Here is a 21,614-nt window from a genome sequence, read left to right as displayed (position 1 = left end):
GAATAATTTATTTGCGAATAATTTATTCAGTGATTGATGGGAAAAGCTGCTGAATAAATAATTCACTGAATGCTAATGGAACATCAGAGATGGTCGAATAATGAAAATGTTTATTTGCAAATAATTTATTCAAAGAAAAATGCTGAAACGTATCAGCTCAATTATTCTTGGTGAATAATCCAGGCGTTCCTACCCAGCCCACTGTGACATGTTGTACAAAGATCCTTTTTTCTAAAAAATGAAAACTCCAGGTAGCTAACCCATGTTTGCTCCAAGTGAGGGACTCTGATCTGCTCTCTAGCAAGAGCAGTCATGAGAAGTTTGGATAAGAAAGTTCTCATACTTGAGCTCAAACTGAAGGTCGAGCCCTAACTCTTACCATGGTGACAGTTTCATATTGTCGGCTCCCTTCACCCCTTATTTGTTACTATTAGCAGCAGCTTTATCATCTGAAATCCTTTCTATAAGCCCAAGCTTTGCCCTTTGGTTGTCCCTGTGAGAATCCAAACGATCCGAAGGCGCTGGGGGGGGGGTGTGGGGGGGTGGAAGGAGGCAATACATAGTTTATAAAAGCAAGGACTTGGGAGAGAATCCTGATGTTTCACAGCACTACGTGGATGATAAGGAAACGTGGTGTCAGCACCACTCACTGTGCATCTTTCTCCAGTCTGGACCACTGGGCTCTGAGACCCAGCAGTGGTTAACTGGTCACTTAGCACTGACCTCACCTGCAGGAGGGACTGGGGAGAGTTTGTGAAGATGTGCTCTGAAGACTTCAATTCTAAATCTGCACCAGCTACAGCAAAAATAAGTGAACCAAAGACAAACGCCCCAGCAGAGCTTTTGTCACCAATCTCTCTTGTCTGGCAGATGTTTAGAGGGTGCAGGCTCGGGGTCCCCAGGCAGGAGACCCTGCATGGGGCAGGTACTGCTGGCATCGCGGTCCTCAGCTGTTACATTTGCCAGAGGAGATCTTTCCTGCTTGCGTGCAGCTGTACAATGGGTCTCAGGTGCTTCTGGAAAATTGGAGTGATTTTGTGCTGATACTGGAGCTAATACCAGAAAAATCTAAATTACATTTTAAAAGAAATCTACCCTTTCATCTTTTAACCTCGGGCCTCTCCCTCTCACGCAGAAAAATCAATCTTGACTAATCTACTGACCAAGTAAAAAGAGGAACTCCTATAAACATGTACTCTGTCTTCTTTAAAACGTTTTTTACAGAGAAGCTTAGCAAAACACTCAAAGCTTCCATACAGGTCTTAGGAGAAAACCCCATTGTCCTGAAAGGATCCATCATTACTCTTGAGGGAGAGTTTGGGGAAGAAACAGTAGCAAGATCCTCCCCAGCTGTCCAGGCGTTTGAGAACACTCTGCAGCAAGGACTCTACCTAACAGCTCTACCCATCTCCTCTTCAACCGACTCCTGGAGCCACAGCTGGAGCAGCTCAGCAAGCAGGAGGCTCCTGCCCCAGGGAGCGGAGAAACCTGGGCCATGCCTCTGCTTGCTGCAGGAAAGGCCATTATCGGTGTTTTTCCCCCCACTATTTATGACCTATAGTGGCTAGCACTCATGGAAGGAAAAACTTTTAGCAGAAACTCTGTAAACAGCAACCTGGGCTTCATCAGGAGCCGTCAGGGAGCTGTGTCAGGAAGGGAAGACATAGTCGGTGCAACAGCTGCGCAAAGGTAAGCTTTCCTCAGACTCCTGTCTTCCAGAAATCCCCTATTTTCCTGACACGTTTTTCCTATTTTTTCTAGCTCTTCTCTGGTTTTGTGAGCATCAGGCAGGGTTTATAACCAGGAAGTCCATGACCCTCTACGAGTGTAACCCCTTGGCACTCTGCTCTCCTGCCTTTTCTGCATTAAGAGAGGAGGTCAGGGGCAGTTTGCCTTTTTGGCTTTGCTTTTTATTGTTACAGGTGTAGAGCCAGGCCTGGGGCCAAGCCTAGAGCTGGTGTCCAATGTGCTCTGCTTGTGCCTGGCTTTCCTCGTTTAGAAGTAACCTCTCGATTTACATGAACTGCACAGCACTGCAATCTCAGGTGCAGATCAGGTCATCTTGCCCGTCCCTCACTGCTTTATCATCTTGTTTTCTCCATTTCCTCCTGTGATATATTGAAGTAAGCGACATTTTCAAGAGCAGGAACACTAAATCATGTATGCTCTGCGTATGCATAATCTGGAGTATCTGGTCCAGAATGCTAACAAGGGCATGCTGGCAAAAAGAAACTGCAGGAGAGACCTTGGAGTCTGCTGGGACACACTGAGCAAGAGACAGGAGGAACTGCGCCATTTTCTCTTAGTAATGGTAGCCCATTTGCTCCACGGAACAACGTAATTCACTCTCCAGATTAACCAGCCAGAGATCAGGGTCTTGCGTAGTTGAGGGGTTGAAAAACTTTCAGTGGAGATGAGCTAAGCTGACTTACGGGCAAAGTATGGTAGGGTAGGGGGTAACAAAAAAAGCAACAAAATCCAAACCGATGTGTTGAAGAGTCTATGCAAAATAATAAAAATACCAGTGGTTGAACTGCAGAGACTTCAGATCTCATGACACTCCTCTCGGAGCCCAACTTGCAAGCCTTTCACAAGTCTTTCTGATCACCCAGCACTGCTGGGTGCTTCAGCTGTGGAAATAGCATCCAGCCAGCGTGCTGCAGGCACATGACAAAGGCCTGTGCCTGTGCATTGGCTCTACGGCTCCCCTGAGAATCTGTAGCAAACTTAATTTTGAGTCAGATTTCCATCATCTTTGCACTAGCCTACCTAGATCTAAAAATAACGTAGCTGTGCTAAGAACCTGCTATTATATTTTCTTTGTGATTACACCCATCCACATCAGAACCAGTTCAGAATTGTTTTATTCTCCAAATTTCTAGTTGTATTAGCACTGTCAGAATCCCTGATGTATCACCTTGCAGGGAGTCTAAATGCTTGTCAGTGCCTTACTTTGCATTTTTGTTCTGGGTTCAAAGCTGAAAGACAGCTGAACTGAAATCTTTTCTCTGGATGCTGATAGAAATGTAAGAGAAATCTCATTTTTAAAAAGTATGAAAGGACCACGAAAATAAGCCTTTCACTAAGCTGATCAACTTGGCCCCTTTATACCGAAAAGGATTCAGAATGAGAAGCTGATAATACAGGCTTTAGTTTGTGGGAAATGAATTAGAAAGATGGTATTTGAAAGAACTATTTCATTTAGGTGTTTCACTGGCATATAACGAGCTACTATAGTTATACTGCAGCAAGCTAAAATATTATTTAAAAGTTAATTCATATTTTTAGCATATAATTTCTAATTAACTTGCTGTAGTTATCTTGTTAAATGTCAATTAAATCTCGGAGCATTTCTCAAAGGTTTCCTGTATTCATAAAATGTAATTATACAGCTATTGCTCATGTAGCCCTTATTACTAGTATAATCTACAGCTAAATATATCTTTTACATACTAATTATACATCACTAAGTGCTGTATTGATAATCAGTAATTGATTTAGCACAATGAATTGTCATGTTACCTCTTCAAATGTCAACCCGCAGTATTTTGAATGGAAAGTTCTGCCCCCAACTTTTGGTCGTAGTGGAGGTTTGGTGCGGGGGTCGGGGGGGCGATCCGCTGAAGCTGCGGTACCCGAACGTGCTCCCAATCGCCGCGAGCAGGATCCCCTGGGGTGCAAGGTCTCTGCAGCCAAGGGTGCTAATGCCATGTGGTGCGGGGCTGGGGTGCTGTGCTGGCTTAGATGGTGCATGGCCAGGTGTGCCGGCGTGTCTGATGCTGCATCCTGCAAAATGCAGGGTGTCTCAGAAAGGCAGGGATGGCTGTGCTGACCAGAAATGGAGATAAAATGGGCTGGAATTGTTTGTAAAAAAAAAAAAAAAAAAAAAAAAAAAAAAAGAGGCAGGAGAAAACTTGAGAAGTTTATCCCCAAACTTCCTAAAGGGGAAGGTAGTCAAATTTCTTTTGAAAGACAAATCTCCCAGATAACCTAGTGAAGAATACCATCCCTTTTTCTTGGTTTGTTTTTTTTGTTTCCAAAAAAAAAAAGACAATTGCTGGAGTGCTCATTGCTGCATAATTTCTCCTTTCCCCCAGTTTTGTTTTCATACTGGCTCATCTGCAGGGCTGTGTGGAGCAGGGTGGCATTGTGCTCATAAGGCATGGCGTGTCACTTTGTCACATCTTCCACAGGACCAACTCAGCTCCGTGGCCGAGCAGCATTGGCCTCCCTCTTCTGAGGCAGGATTAATTACACCTAGACAATTATCAGAAATTACCTGAAACCCCAATTAACTGTGATGGTCCAGATAGAAAAAGGGAATGGAAAAAAAGAAGTGGGGGTGGGGAAAGACAGAGAAGCTGGGAAGGTCTTCATTAGATTTGCATGTTTACTGCCTAGCAGTAACTTGGAGCAAATATTATTCCCAGTGTCTCCCAGCCTGTCTCCAGTCTCTGCTAACCTCTGCTCCTCCTCCCGCCTCGTTGTCTGAATAATATTTACTGGTACATCAGTGTTATTTGGAGTTTGGATCTTCCACGTCCCTTGCCAGATTCATACGTGTCTGTGTTGATATTGATGTTATTCAAACAATGATCATCTCCTTCCCTTGTCAGTTTATATTGCGTGTTTCACAAAGCACAATTTTAGCAAACAAGCATCATCTTCTGCTTTTTTCCCATTTGTGTTTTGTTTTTTCTTCCTATTGCTAGAAGTGGTATTTAAATTAAACCATGCATTGTTGGTTTTTTTTTTTTTTTCCTTCACTCTTGTGTTTCCTAAGGCAACAAATTTTATGGATCTGGGAAATAGAATCAATATGAAGTTGGATTGTCCTTATGAGATCCTCTTAATATCCCAGGAGGCCAGGCTTTGTACATCAGGATTAAGAAAAGGGAAAATTACTGAGGGCGGGATTCTTCAGAGGGCTGTTTGTGTGTACATCATGGACAAATATTGAAATGTGAAAAACATAATCCAGGGGTTTGTGTAGCTTTAATTGAAATCGTTTGTAACCTTCATTCTCTTAAATGACACTTTTTATCTTCCTTGGGTTTGCATGATGAGTTCTACTGCACACTGAGTTCATAAAATATACAAAAATTCAGTGTTCTTTGGAGAAAATTCATATCCAGTGGTGAGGGAGAGATGGCAATTCAAATAATAACACTGGGTGATGTAAAAGTGAGCCTTTATTTCAGAATGCTGAAGCTTTCTAAAAAGTTGTGTGGCCACTACCAGGTCATTTGACATTTTGCATGAAGATAGATGCTCCCAAAATAGGTGAAAGTCTTGCTTAATTCTGAGTAATGTTTATTATTGATATACTTAAGACAAAATTTTTCAGCTTACTCACAGCATTCCCTGTCTGGGGGAATGTGTTTGCTTCAGCTGTGCTCACAATCATTCCATGATGCTGTTTGGTTCGTAACGGAGCTCTCTTCACCAGAGTTCATTAGAAATAAAAACTTAATTGAATTAGGGCAGTTACCCATGCGAGAGCAATTAGAAGTGGCAGAAATATTATTTTCGAGAAGACAGTTTTGCTTATTCTCCAGGAATGAGGGAGCTTCCCCTGCCCGGTTGCTCACCATGGGCGCTCCTGCTGCCCTGCCAGTTTGTTGCTCCGATATTTCTGTTGATTCTCCTCTGTTCCCTTCTCCCTTTGCATTCAGTTAGCCTCCTATTTTTGAACGAGATGGTTGTTTTTCTTTTTCCTCTGGCAATCTGCTTCATCAACTGAATTGGTATTGCTTTTATGCTGTAATTTTCATTATGTCAGTGGCTGCCTTCACCTCCCCTGTCAGTTTGTGTCACTTCTGCTGGGTGGACAGGCTCGCTGCAGCAGCGCCGCTCGCCTTCCCTCATCACTTTGTATCACTTCCTTATAAATACTGATCCACTGCGAGCAGCAGCCTTCCAATTTTCTGTCCAACTGTTCCATAGCCTAATCCTTAAGTATTTGCAGTGTTTTCAGTGAAATTAATTCCAATTTACACCAGCCATGGCAAGTGCTGTTTGTGTGAAGCAGGAACATCTTGAGTCAAGATGAGCCCTCACTTTTAGGTATATTTCGTATTCTGTAGAAGACTGGTCTCATCTCCTTTTAAAATACTCCAATATTCCTGCAAAAGGCCTTTCACCAGGGCAACGTATCTCCCTGTTAGCCTCTCAGGTGCAGCAGCAATCTGCGGCATGGATAAATCGGTGGAAGAAGAGATAAGGACGTTTGGTGGGGCCAACGTAGACTGAGATGTGATGGGGACAAGGAGTTGGAAAATGAAGAGCAGAAAGGACAGGACTGAAGGTGACAAAGATCAGGTCTCTAAGATCAGAGCTCTAGGAGTTCTCTCGCTGTAGCATGTAGTTGTATTATACCCAATTTGCAGTCCTGGCATTTTCCTTTCTTTTTTTCTATGCTCATATATTTACCAAGCTCTAGAAAAAAAGAAAATGGAATTTATATAGATTCAGTGTGCATAACAAAAATGTGATACAACATATTCCCTCTGAGTATTTTCAGAATAAAAAGGCAGAGGGAAATCAGATAAACGCATCAATAGGAGTCAGTGTCTGCCAAAGCATGTTTTAAATATCAAATTAGAATATAATAGTATGCATAGTTTCCATATCAAATTATGACATTATTGGCAGAGACTAGAAGCTGACACAACTCAGAATCCTCCTACATCTCTGGATAACAGATGAACCAGTCTTAAATGGAATACAAAGCAATTTCATAATCAAATGCAGGCTTATACGGGCATTTGTGTGGTTCAGACATGGGAAATCCAAGTGGAGGGAAATGAATTATTTTTTATAATATACTTTCTTATGCTAGGGTGAATGGCCAGACTGAGGGATGCAGGGACAGAAATCTACTTACCCAGATCATGTAGGTGGCTGTAGGCAAGCACCCCACTCCCCTGGGGTTTTGCCCTCACTGGCACCATTGGCAAAACGCTTCTGCGGGAAGTGCCGTAGTTGGGTGGGAGAGGCAAAACCAGGAATCTGGGAGTATTTCCACCAGGGCAGGGAATTCTGCTTTCTGGAATCACATCTCTCTGTTGGGGAAATAAGTGAGGCTGTTTTTCTCCCAGAGGTATAAGGAGAATGTGAGCTATTATTCAGCTGGCTGAACTGTACAGTGCATTCTTGTTCAGGAAGTATTTGAGGGGCACAGGAGTTCCTGGGTTCTAGAATATAATTAACTGCTAATGAGGCAGCATTCATGTCCTCTAGAGGCCTCTGATGTTCACCAGCAGCAGAGATCCCCCTGGACAAGCAGACGGGAGCATCTCTGAGTACTGAAGGAGTTGAGCTCTGCTTTAGGATATATTTTCTGTTGATAGTTGTTTTCTCTGTGACTTGAAACTGGACAGAAGAGCAATATTTTTAGCAGTGAATAAAACGTTTCATCACCAACAGAGTGGTTCCTCCAGGTGGTGGTGGCTGGCTCGTATCCCCTGTGGACTGGCCATTACAAGGAAGCATCACTCGGACCAGTGGGCTGGTCCTACCACTGCCTCTCGTGTACCTGGTATGTGGGCAGGATTCAGTTCAGCCTGAGGATGTTTACTTGTTGCATTCTGGCAGCTCTTCACCCCAAATTTCATTTCCGTAATTGTGGGGAAAAAAAAAAAAAAAAAAAGTATTTGTCTCTTCTAGGATACTCCCACCAGACAATAGCATGTAGATGAATGTCAGAGTAGATTATGTACGTAATATATCACATACTGCTGACTTTTTAAGTAATAAGGTAATAATGAAAGCAGGACCATCTGGAAGCATGCTGTGAAATGGTTATTCTTTAAATATTGATGGTCTGGTTTTGTAACCATCACAGCTAAAACACACAGATGGAGTTCGGAGTTTTACCTGGACCACTTGGCTTAGGCAAAGTGGCAAAATCATAAGCAACAAGAGGAAAGAAAAAGACTTCAGGAATGCTGGTCGGGTGTGCCTTGTCTCAGAAGTGTGGTAGCATCTTCCCATTTCTCTTGGCCATGTTCTGTCATGGGAAACATGTAGCAACTGGCACCAACGGTTCGATGAAGACCACTGAAAAAATCTCACTGTATTGTGTGCTCCAGAAGATAAAGCTGGATCAGTTGGACGATGACTTCTGAGTGTGATGAGATGATTCTTGCAGAGGGGGCAATTTCCATGGTGTTCCCTGCATGTGGCAGTGGTTTAGGTGCAGCTCAAGACTGTGGCTCCCCCAGACATGGAGGGAAAGACAGAGACAGAAGAAATATTTTTTTTTTTTCCAAGCCCATGATATATTGCTCTAATATTTCCTTTTGCTTTTGCTTCTATTCCCTCTTGGCAGTTCCATCTCTCCGTATAGCTATAGGCGGGCTGTCAGTGGCTCTCATACACACACACAGAATATCTGTTAACTACAGCTATTTGAGGCAAAACAGTGAGCTTCTGTGCTGAAGAAGAATTTTTCAGATAACTGCCTGAGGCACCAGACATCTTAGAATCAAAATCTGGAAAGTAGAGTCATTATTTCTGTTGTTTTAGTGCCTGCTTTTATTCTCTTTCTTATTGACAAATGTTCCATAACCCATATTGCTGTGGGTGGCTTTTTCACATTTGCACCATAGAGGACTCTTAAAAAAAAAAAAAAAAAGTCTTTTTAATTAACTATCTTTGCAATGTCACCTACTTCATACTCCTTTATCCTTTCCTGTCATCCTTTTTGACTTCTGATCTATGGATGTAGACTCTGAAGTCTGTAACTTTCTACGTGAGATGTGAATGGAAAATTTCTGGGACAAATGGGAGAAGAAGGGAAAAGTCCTCTTCAGCAGCGAAGTGCCAAACAAGTCCCAGCACCACAAACTACCTTGTTCGAGAAGGTATATAGCCACCTTCCTTGCTGGCCTGCCTAGCTGATGTGAGTTGTAGAAATAACTGATGTGACTTATAGAAACAGCTGAAATGAGTAGATCTTCCAAAAGATGAATGTTTCTAGGTACAGAAGACAGATTTGGGTCTTTTTTATTCACATAAAGCCCCGCTGAATACAAAAAAGTGCACAAGGGACCTGAGGGTCTGGCTGAAGGAGAACTCTAAATTGTAGGTTTGGCATCTGTGTCCTCACGGTTAGATTCAGATGACTGGTCCGGCTTCTCCAAGCCTGGGGGTGGGGGTGATCTCTGGCCCTCTTCTGATGATAAGCCAACATAGATGGGTTCCAGCACGGCTTATCTTTAGGCCTGATGCTGTGCTGTGACATGAAGATGCCAATGTTAGTATTTTTCTGTGTAAAGGAGATGCCCTGCAAGGTAGATCTAAGGCTGTCTGATGACAGCTACTAGGTGTGTGCACTCATATGGACCATCAGAAGGGATGAGTGGCCCCATCTGGACTTTGGAAGGTCAGCAACTGAGAACGTGATCTTTGTCTTTGCTCCTAAGCTCTGTTTTGTTCCCCGCAAGGTCAAAATGCGATGGGGTATGGATGTGGTGGAAGTCACAGCGCTCAAAGCCCATTTCAGATGCAGAAATATCTGCTTCATTCCTGGTGATGGTGTGAATTTAGTGCAGTCACATGTCAGGGCTCAGGTCAGGGCCTCATTGTAGCCTGTTAAAGCAAAGCACTAAGCTGCTGCTGCTGGGAGGTTGTGTTTTAGTATGTAGACAACAGGTAGCAAGTAAATAAATTGCCATAAAAATAAGAAGAGATAGAGGGGAGAAGATGACAGAGGTGTGGTTGGCACAAGCCATTTGTCCCAATGACCTCTGGGGGTCTCAGGTGTCTGTAAGAAATTAAGAGTTCTTCATTGGCATAATGGTTAAAAAAAAAAAAAAAAAAAAAAAAAAAAAAAGATTGGATGTGAGACTTGGGAGTATAAAATACTTTTTTCCAGTAGCAGAATAAGAGGAGAAATCATAACCTGATCCTCCCCTTCTCAGCAGCTTGAAGCCTTGATCTATTTGTGAGCCTCACAAATCAAAAGGACAGTTTGTTGAGTTCATGGTGAGGTTTTTGCGTGTGCTGTGATGAGGACAGTGATGGAGAACGCTCTTGGGACCAGCTCTTCTCAGCTGAAGAGTCTCTGAGAAAGTCCTGAGGAAGAAAAGGTTTTCAGGGAGAGATAACATTTTTTATTAGCTCTACTAGAAATGCACAGACGAGTTTTTTGGTTAGACAGCCCTCTTAAGGTATCTTTCACTAGCTGCAGGAGTGCCAGCTGTTAAGTCCCTTGCTACTGTGGGCCACAAGAAAAGGGTCTGTGATGTGAAGAGCAGAAGTCTGGGGTGGTTTCTTGTCGCTACTCCACAAATTCAAGAGCTGACAGCACCAAGCCATTGCCCTGCTGTCCTTGCACGTAGTGCCTCTGCCTCCTTTGATTGATGTGAAGATGTGGGGGTTCAGCATCTGCTGTGAAGGACATGGAGTGCACAAGGACCGCAGCCCCCACCTCTGTGATGAGGAGTAGGGGTCCCTACTGCTGACTGTCTTGGTAAAGAAATTAGGGAGGCAGCAGCCTGAATTATCCTGGGGTGCAGCAAATGAGGTGCTGGTTCAACCCGACCAGGTGGATATGGGAAGTGTCTCAGGGAGGAGGTCTGGGGAATATCTGTGCTTTTCCCCGGGAGATGCAATTTCCCTGGTTACTTTTATCATAATTTTGTTTTATTTTTCCATTTCAATTTTTATTGGTAGAATCAATAGATACTTGATAAGTTTTTATCACACCCAATTGTTTCCTCAATAAGTCCTTAAACCTGGGTTGTATTCTGTTGCAGATATGCCGTGGCTCAAAGAGATTTTTAAGAGCTGAATGTAATTTACTGAGGCTCAAAGAACCCCCTCACAGTTTTATAAAAATATGCAAGTGTGATCTGATAACAGAAATACTTCTAGGTCCTAAAGTCGTTCCTTTCATTTGGTAACATTTAGATCAGTCTATCTACAAATATTATTCATTGCAGCATTTCATTTACATTTTCAAACGTGTTTGATTAACCTGCTATTGGACTGCAGAGCTGTGTCTAGCCTGACAGATGAACTGCGTTGGAAAATTAAGGTTATGAACATGTTTACCAAGATTGGGTGGAAAATTGGAAGTTTTGTTGTTTTTTTTTTTTTTTTTTTTTTTTTTTTTTTTTTCCTGCAGCCTTTCCAAATGAGATTTACCCTATATAATGAGGGGAAAGATGTTTATCTATTTTCTCAGCGTGTCAGGTAGCAAGAGGTTTGGAGCGGGGCTCTGCTGCGCAGCCCAACGCGCCGCGCGAACCAGCTGGGTCCGAACCCTCAGATTTGTTCCCCTCTCCCGACAGCAGCCGTGAACGCCGAGGCCGTGGCACAGCATCGCTGCGGTGCGGTGCGGTGCGGTGCGGGGCTGCGCGGGGCGGTGCTGCGCGCCGGAGCGGTGCTGCGCGCCGGGGCGGTGCGGGGCTGCGCGGGGCGGTGCTGCGCGCCGGAGCGGTGGGGGGCTGCGCAGGGCGGTGCGGAGCTGCGCGCCGGAGCGGGGCGGCCGCGCTAGGGGGGGCCCTCGGCCAGCGCAGCGCTCGCTCCTCCGGCCCTGCGCAGCGCTCCTCGGGGCTGCAATCTGCCCCCCCGCCTTCCAGTGAAAAATTAACTCAGAGGCTCGGTTTCTTCTTGTCTTCACCGAGCCGCGGACAGAAACAGCCGATAAAACTCTGTAAATGGGTTCCTGCGCTTTCTTACAATGGGTTTCCTACACTTTTACACCGTGTGCTGAACCTCAGAGTATCTGTCTGTTTCTGGAGTGAATTAAATGATTCATGTGGATTTTAAGAGGTTAGTTTCCTACAACGAGTTTCCCCCACTCCTACACCGTGCACTGAACCTCAGAGTATCTGTCCATTTCTGGGGTGAATTAAATGATTCATGTGGATTTTAAGAGGTTAGTTTCTTACAGTGAGTTTCCCCCACTCTTACACCGTGTGCTGAACCTCAGAGTATCTGTCTGCTGCTGGAGTGAATTAAACCATTTGTGTGGGTTTTAAGAGGTTAGTTTCTTACAATGGGTTTCCCCCACTCCTACACCGTGTGCTGAACCTCAGAGTATCTGTCTGTTGCTGGAGTGAATTAAATGATTCATGTGGATTTTAAGAGGTTAGTTTCCTACAACGAGTTTCCCCCACTCCTACACCGTGTGCTGAACCTCAGAGTATCTGTCCATTTCTGGGGTGAATTAAGTGATTCATGTGGATTTTGGGACGTTAGTTTCTTACAATGAGTTTCCCCCACTCCTACACCCTGCGCTGAACCTCAGAGTATCTGTCTGTTGCTGGAGTGAATTAAACCATTTGCGTGGGTTTTCAGAGGTTAGTTTCTTACAATGGATTTACCCCACTCTTACACCGTGTGCTGAACCTCAGAGTATCTGTCCATTTCTGGAGTGAATTAAACTGTTCATGTGGGTTTTAAGAGGTTAGTTTTGTTGTGGGAAGTTAGGCGATTACAGCAATTGAGTTGCAAAGATGATTAGGACTAACAAAGATGCTTACTGGCAGCCTTTCACCATGTGGTATCCTAAAACACTTCCCAGATCTGCAGGCCTGAGTAAATGCAAATTATCTGATGCACCTGAGACCTGAAATCAGATCACCTTGCAGTGGTGCATAGACCAGAACGATGCTGAAGTCCAACATGAGCAGAAAATCCCTGGCTCATGGAGAGCACATGCAGGATTTTGCTGGGGTTTCTCCAGGATCCTGTGGACAGACCAAAGCGCTCTGTGGCTGTGCCGTCACCCATCCCCCTGTCCCAGAGCCCTGCCTGTTCACCTGCTGGCACCAATGGGCCTTAGGGAATTAATTCACTTTGTACTTAGTCCTGCTCTTTGATGCGGCTGGTGCACGAGCCCGAGAGCCGGTTATGCGGTTTCCCGTAGTGTGGGTGTATTTCAGTCCAAGTGGAGGATTTGCTTTAAGCACAGACAGGGCTGCATGAAAAGCTTGCTGCATCAGTACTACCACATGTTTACATGTTTCGAGGAGCATTCCATCTTCGACAACACATCACAAGGCAGCAGATCAAAAAGGTCCATCTACAACCTCAGACTGTTTCTCCACCCACTTTGTGTTGAGTCACGACACCCACGAGGAGCGGGACGGGTGACGGCGTTTCACTGCAGCGAGCTGTGCAACCCCCCAATGCAGTCAGCTCAACAGAAAGGGTTGTTTCAGGCATGCAAAAGGGGCAGGAAAATCAGGAATGAAGAGTTCTGGCAAAGCCTAAGGGGAACTGTGGTCCAAATGGCAGATCCCAGCCCGGGGGAGAGGCCCGAGTGGTTTGGGTGCCAGAGGCTGCACCTCTGTTGCTCGGCTGGGCAGTGCTCACGGGTACCAAAACCAACTTTATTTGATGTAAGAAAATAAAGTTTTACTTGCTAGCTTATAATAAACTGTGGTGTATGGCATGCAAACATTGCAAGTGTTAAAAGTTTCCATAATGATAGCAGCAAACTTATCTGCTTATTTTTATCATATGCAAGGATGAGCTGTTTTTTTCCAATTGGATAGCTGCTGTAATAGAAATGTTATACTGACAGCCAAGCTTACTCCCAAACCTAATGCATTTTCAACTTTTTTTATGCTGATTTCAGGAAGTACAGCTCCTGTAATTTGCATCCAGATATCAGGAAGCGATGCGTTATGAGAACATCTCATCTACCGCCAGGGATGAACCCGCAGAAATCACTTATACCAACAGATTCACAGGTAAAAGTGTTTTTATTTTAAAAGATTGCTATAGAAATAGTAATTTTCTGCTTTAGCCTATGAATTAAGAACACTGGCAATTTCAAATGCTACTGTTGGACTTGCTGGTAAACAGGGGGATGGTCCAACTGCAGACACAGGATCGCAGAGCAGTGATGAGTTTTCCAGCCTTATCTTCATCATCTCCAGGAATATAATAGAGGTCTCTTTGCTACTAGTGATTGAAGTCAGAGCGCTGTAAAATCAACCCAGATGGGGATTTTACATTGGCATTGGAATATAACAAATACCTGTGCATTGTGGATTTGCATTAAACCAGCCTTTACAGCTAGAACAGTGACTTTCTGGAGGACTTGGTCTTCCAAGAGACTTAAGTGTTATATTCTGTTTTCGTTTGTATGCAAGCTCATGGACTTTGGGCAGATTGGTTGTGAAATTTTCATCAATTGTTCATTACTGGACTGTCAATTTATAGTTCTGGCTGTGTCTTTCACACTTCTGTGAGTAGTGAGTTTGAAGAAATTCAAGGGCAGGACTGGACTATGGGTCCACAAACCTTCCAGGTGATGCTCCCAGCTGAGCAGTTTATGGTCATTATTAGGGGAAGATATATCAGATGCCTGTGCTGTTGCTGAGTTGTTGGTTCTTATAACTGCATAAATGGAAAAGATATAGTTTTCAGAGCTGTCAGTCTGAGATCTACAATAAGCAGTAAAAATAAACTTTAAAAGTAAAGCTCAAGCAATTGGAAAAGATGGTGCTTTGATACTGTTTTCTCAAGCCAACTTGCAGCCTAAGCAAAATTATACACTGCTTTTGCCAAGCTTAAGATTTTCAAAATGCTTTGATATCCCCTCCTTCTCCCTGCATCCTTTGGCACTTTGCTTTCAGTGTGCAACCACAACGGGCATCACAAATGTAACACATGTGTAAAACCAGGGGATTTTAAACGGTAACATGACAGAGACATCATCACTAGGTTTTCAAGGAGAAGGAAAGTGGGAGGGGGAAAGTTAATCCAGTACTGCAGTAGGCTAAAGGCTTGAAAGAGGTGCTTTGCAAGCTGTATTATTCATCAGTGGTATTGCTGAGTCAGAGAAGAAAGATCTACATAAAAAGAGCTGCTTTTGGATCACATCTTAATGCAGAAATATCCTACCAGATATATATATATATATATATTTTTTACTGGTGCTCAAACAACATCACTAGTGAAGCTACAGCAGTTCACAGAGGAAACATAACGATGAAATTATTTCAGTTATGAAGTCTTTGCAGTAGTAACTTGTTTTGCATAGAGGGTTCTCGGGGCCCAACAGGGATTTCCCTTATGGTAAAAAGAAACAATAATTTGGGCCCTGAATTTCTTCAGGATGGGTTAAGGGTGCAGAACTAGTAGTGTGTGAGCTCCGGGTAGTTGGCTGATATGACTTCTAATGACCTTTTCGCTGGGTTTTTATTTTGGCTGTGTGAAGGCCTTTAGAAGTTGGAAGAGTGCACGGAGAGCCTGCCCAAAGCCAATTCCTTCTGTCCTGACTAAGTCAGGTGCTGGAGTTTCACCTTGGAGCATCCTGCAACAAAACACGTGGCTTGTGCACTGCACAGTCTTCCCACTCACGTGGGGTGCACCTGTCCTGGCTCTGTCGCTTGCAGCAGGGATAAATGTGTGCACAGGCGACCTGGCTGTGTGTGGGGAAGTTCTTACCCACCCATCTGCTTTGTACCAAGCCGTGCTGCCATGGCGTGGTCTGTACCTGATCACAGCAGAGGTCACCGGCAGGGCTCCATGCCCAGCTGCCCACGCCAGCTCTTCCCTTGTGCTGTCTCATTCACCCACATTTATATTGCTGGGTTCTGAGGTGCCTTTTGGGAAAGTTTATCCCACTTCTTTACCAGAGGAAATGATAGAAAAACGTCACGCTACCAGATTAATCCTCCTTGGCAGGTAGCAAAAGCTACCTTCTATTTTTTTTCTGAATCACTCAGCAGAGGTGAGCTCTTGTTTTTAAGGGCAGCAGGAAGAAATCATTCCACTGCAGGATCCAGCACTCAGGTTCTTCTATTTGATAAAATTCTTCACTTGGTAACATGTTAAGTCTTGACTTTCTGCTATACAGGGGATGACAAATGAAGCAGCAGGGATGGAAATCATTAGGACTTGTGAAACCCTCATTTTGTTTTGCTGTCTCATTGCGGTACAAGAAAACAATCACCTTTCCCATATTTGTGCCTTTTTTTTTTTCTTTGTTTGTTTTGTTTATTGTTCTTGGCTCACAGGTTACTCTGGCCCTTGCACTGGAAAGAAAACAGGAGAAAAAAGTTGTACCTTTTGTCTTCCTATTCCTGTTAGAATTAATCTGATTTGTGTTCAGGCAATAGCCATTCCCACTTGCAGTATATACAATTCACCAACCTTGCAACTACAGTTCCTTCTACATAAATCAATCTCTGTTTAATTTTATCCTGTACTGAATTCGACCAAACCCTCAGGAATTGGTTATAAAAGCTGTACAAGTTCAGCTTTTTATTTTGATCAATTCTGAGGGCTGTAGGCAGGTATTCTATAATGTAATCATTGCTTATGGAAAGCTGAAGTGTAGTACAGTAAAGTTTATGTGGAAAATCAGACAACAAATTTTTAGTCATCTGTTTGCGATTTTTTTGTTTAGAAATACCAAGCAACTCGTAAGTTAAAAGCACTGCGTAGGAAAGTTTTTGAGACTGCAACTGAGACTCTAATTTTAAAATGAATATTTAAAAATAATTTATCATATAACTTCCATATGGCCATAGTGCAATAGTGTTACATTCTATCTGGGCATCTAATAACAACTTTAATTGGTCTTTAACTGGGAAAATGTTTTTTCTATGTGTATAGACATATGATCCTGCACTGGTCTTCCAGCATTAGAATAGAAATGAGGGAGTTCATCAACGCAGCCTGCTTAGAGAGAAGCGCCAGGTATTCCAAAACTCCTTGTAGCTTTGATTCTCTGCAAGACATCCTTTGCTGTGCTGGCGGGGCACGTCTGAGGGTGTGAATGTCTCTTACCTCAAGTCTTGCAAAATGCTGTAATTGTAAAGTCGTTAAACCTTCCTGGAGGAGTGACACTGGGCGAGATGCAAGAGGCTCTGGGGTGGGGGAAGCCCCTGTGACCGATTTGTTCCCCACAAGGTGGGCTTCCTATCTAACCACCCTGAGCATGGGCTTAGAAAACTGGTGGAAGAGCAAGTATCCCCAAAGTGTGTGAGAACAGGGGACCTTTCTTCAGCAACTCTGATGAGTAGTTTGGGTCTGTCCCTTTATCTGCCACTTCCCTGGTGCTGCGCAGCTCTGGGGGCAGAGTCAGGACCTTGTCCAGTGAAATGTGCCCCGACTTCTTTCAACACCTTTGCTAAAATCGCCTCCTTTCACTCAGGTCTTGTCACCAAGCACTTTCACGTCCTCAGGAAACGTGTCCAAGTGCCAGCTTGGCTAAGGCTTGGTGGTGGAGGCTTTTGGGGGTGTGTGGCAGGGAGATGAGAAGCTGGGGGGGAGGTGTGATAGTTGGAGGACCAACTGGCCTCAACCTCGTCAAGAAATGCAGAACTACTTGCTTACAGTTTTTGAAGAGTTTTGCATTTCTTGATGAAATTGAGGCTGGGATTTTATTTCTTCCAAGTCTTCTCCTACCTGATGGTAAATGAGTCCAGAAAAGATTTCTGTCATGTTACAATAGAAAACGAGACAGATTGCACCGTTGCTTCAGCTTTCATTTTAATACCTGCCAATACCATTTTGCAAATCTTGGAGTGTAATATTAAAAAAAAAAAAAAAAGTGTAGCTAACATGAGGTTAAAAAAATGTCTTTAGTGTGTAAAATATGAAGCTGGATGACACATAGGCAGCTGCAGATGCACTAATTTGATTTCATGCCTTAGAATCAACTGTTCTCCTGCACTGAAAGGCACATTTACATCCATCTGTCAAAGTCGGTTCCTTGTCTTTTCAGAGTTCCTCTGCTCTTGTTTTATCCTGTGCTCTGCTCAGGGGGGTGAGTTTGGAGCAGACTCTTCCAGCCCACCCATGTTTTTCAGGAACCTACAACAATTTTATTTTTTTTTTATTTTCTTTTGTTTTCACCCCTTTATTTTCTTTCTTCTTCTGAGTCTTAGGGAGGTATTATTACAGGATTATTAGACACAGAACATAGGATCTGAGTGTTTAAGCTTTAATCCTCGTAAGCCAGAGCCCCGGCTACAAAGCTGGGTTCACGACACTCCAACCCCTTTGATATCTACCAGGGGAAGCTCGGCAGCAGCGCGGAGCAGCACCTGGCATGGCGTGGGAGGCTCGGGGTGAGCGGGGCAGGGGGTGCGACAGCCACGCTGGGCAAGCATGGGGTGTTCAGCATCTGATGGTGATGGCTGCGTGTCCCACGGGCGAAGGTGGCATGGCCAAGGGGCAGGTGAGCTTGGCAGAAAGGCAGCGTCACACCAGCAGCGGAGTCTTCAATAACTGGCCTGAAGGACAGAAGGGCAGAGCTCAGGTTATAGTCTGGGAAAAAACATACCCCAAAAAAGAGGTCAACCCATGTCTGCAGTGTGTGCTGATCTTTTCAATCTCTTCAAGTGAGCGCTAAGCCTGTTCCTATAGGTACTATGTACATATGTGTCCAGCCATGTATACGTGCCCACCATGTGTACATACAGCACTGGCGCAGCTGGTGCCTTCAGGTGTGACGGCCATGCCTGTGATAAAGCTTACCTTCCATAGGGGCAGGCTCTTCTGTTGTTTTTAATTTATCTTGCTGCACAGAACATAGGGTAACTGAAATCAAATTTAGATCTTGTCCTGCGTCGTAGGTACGAGCAAAATCAATATCTTTCATATTCTCACCGCAGCATGAAATTCTAAAGATGGAAATTAAAGTGTCTGATAAGCTGCTAAGTCAGCTGAGCCTCTCCTCTCCTTTTTAACTTAGTTTGTAGTGAGCGACTCACCAAGTTTATCAGAAGTGAAAACTGTTTTATGATTTAAATCACCATTTAGATACAGTTGCCGTCAAGAATCCATCACCCCTCATATATTCACTTACAGGATTTTGCTAATGATGGCCAGGCCCGTCATACGCATTAGACTAAAATATGCTTTAAAATAAACCCTGTGTGAAAGGGTTGTGTGAGCAGAAAATACCAATGAGCTGCTCAGACTGCAATGCTGATGGGCAAAAGATTTTTGCTGCTACAAGATGTGATGAGTTCTCTGATGCTTTTTCCTGGTTGTAGGGAAGAATCAGCTTGTAGTAGTAGAACTTGTAACAAATTCTCAGCAAAGAGAAAGAAAAAAAACAGAGGTCAGTGCTGAAGCTGCATGAAGCTTATTAATTTTTGCTTCATGAATTTTCATAGTGCTAAATTGACTTTAAAGTGAAAAGGCAATTGTCATGTCTTTACCCAACATATAATTACGCAAACTTACTGCTGAAAGATACAGTGAAGATAAAATGCTCAGAGCTGGATTGTACAACTCTTCCTTCCGTTGGCAAGTACTTGGTTACGCTCCTAGGACGTTTCAAACCAGCAGTTGCTGTACAAAAATGGGACGCACAAAATTACTTGGCTTCCAGCATGGCTCTCTATTATCATCCTTAGCAATTTTAAAAAGATTTCCTTTAAGCAGTTGCCAGGGCAAGAACTGTGAGTGTTATCTCCTTGAAGTATCAGGTCTGATGAGATTGTGGTTGGGGTCAGGCAGTAGCTTATTTCTGTGGAAAAGAAACCAGGTATTTAGTGGCATTGTGATACATCAGTAATCTTAAAGCATCTTGAATTTTCTAATATAGCTAAAACAGCTGAAGCTTTCAATACGCTTGAAAATCCTCTGATTTCTGTTATTCAGGGGTTTGCTTAAGCAAGATGCCCGAAAGTGTATGTTACATTTTAGGTGATCTGTTCTGATGTGTGAGTAAAACTCCTATGCTCTTATGAAGAGAGATGGTCTAAAGTACTTTTTGTCAGAGCAGAGCAAGAATTATAGCTCTGGGAATACTCGGCTCTCTGAGGGCTTTTGCTGGGGCAGAGCTGCAGAATAAGGCATTTTGGTCAGGGGAAAAAAAAAACCTAGCCTGGCTCATCATGATTGACTGTGTCTGGGCTCTGAGCCCTCAGTGACTGAGAGCATTTTGCTAGCAAGAGCTGCGTGCTCACATACACCCTGCAATAGGGTTTTTCTGTTTGTTTTCTGAGTACTGCCAGATGAAACATAAGAGAGAGACTCTGCTCATTCTCTTTTAATGCCATATCTTCCAGTCTGAAAATTAAAACTGCTTTCTCGGTGGGACCTTTACCTTTTATATCACATAGCTTCATCCTCCCCCTCCTACTTCCCAACACTTAATGGGCTGTGGGCAGCCAAACCACGAGACTGCAAGAAGAGCGAAATGATAATTCATTCGGGATGGAAGCAGGAGGCAAAATGTAATCCATCATATCTGCTCTATCTCATTATGGAGGTGAGATACAAGAGAGGGCAAGCTGTTAATAAACTGGTGGATGAAGTTATTTTACCAATCTGTTACAACAAGCAGGGAGAGACAGGGGTAGAAGTGCATTATTCACACCTTTTCCTAATCCTTTTGTTCCTTATTCTGTGGAAGTGCCTTTGTAAAGCCGGTAAAGCAGTCTGGCTTAGGGAGCTGACATCCAGCCCCTCACACCTCGTACCCTCCTCAGTAAATAACCCTTCCAGGGGCTGCAGGAGGGCATTGCAGCAGGGGTTTGACAGCTGCGTGGGCTGGAGGGGTGACAGGGTTCACGTCGGCTTCTGCAGAACTGGTCTTTGTCACGGCCATAGCAGATTTCCTCACCCCTTGAAGCAAAGCAGCCCCCCAGGAATTGTGCTGCCACCTCCCCGGAGCTCTGGGTCCCTGTGAGTGGGTGCTCACTGCCATCCCTCTGGGCTGAGGTGAGTGGGCTGAAGGCAGCCCAGCAGCCTGTAGCTCAGAGAGCTAAATCCTGCTTTTGCTGAGAAATGTTTTGGGCAAGCCAGTAGATTACTGATATCCCTGCTCCTCGTGCACGGTGCAGTGCAGGGGTACTGGCATGCACCTGCCTGCTGCACCGTGGGGGACTGCAGCCTGTGTGTCCCTGGAGCTGTTGCTACTATTAGTACTTCTGGCATGATGGGGAGCTGGGAACTGAAGGGCTGGAGTGTCACACCACATAAAATACTTCTACCAGTTCTTTTCTTCATAGGCGAACGTTTCAGTAGGGGTTGAATCTGGTCAAGTTTAAAAGCTGCCTCTTGGGGGCCAAGAGAGACACGTGGATAGTGCACTTCAGTGGCCTTGTGGAAATAGTTATTTTGCCCTTTCTTCCTCTGCCCACAAAACTACTGCTTTTTTTATCTTGTAATGTCTCTCTGGCAAGGATGAGACCGTATTCTGGACCCTTACTCTGGGTAGATTTGTAGCATGGCTGTGCTAAAAAGGTTTCGGTTTCAAGGCTGTCATTTCAGCAGTGAGCTGGACTGCTGTACATCATAATATTGTGGCATTTGTGCATTACAGTCTGCAGAAATAACATTTCAGAAGAAACATATATCCATGCATCCAAAACTTATATAAAGTAGCTAATGAATAGGAAGCATAGCTAACCTCTGTCCAACATAGTAAGAATGTTTTTCTTGTTTTTCTAAGAAAAACCCCAACAAAACCAAACGGAAAATGCAAAACAAAACCCAAGACCCTGTACGTGCAGACATCCATCCTTCCTTCCATTTTTTGTTACTTGTCTGGGGTTTTCCACAAAACTGTCAATGTTTTGTTCCTCACAGTGCAGGCTGAAAAACTTTATTGAGAGTTCCTGAGTCAAGCTGGGAGGCGTGGGAATGCCCGTGGGTCTGGGCAGCCTCAGGCAAGC

This window comes from Falco biarmicus, chromosome 16, assembly GCF_023638135.1.
Source record: "Falco biarmicus isolate bFalBia1 chromosome 16, bFalBia1.pri, whole genome shotgun sequence".
NCBI lineage: Eukaryota > Metazoa > Chordata > Aves > Falconiformes > Falconidae > Falco > Falco biarmicus.
This window is presented reverse-complemented; position numbering follows the sequence as displayed.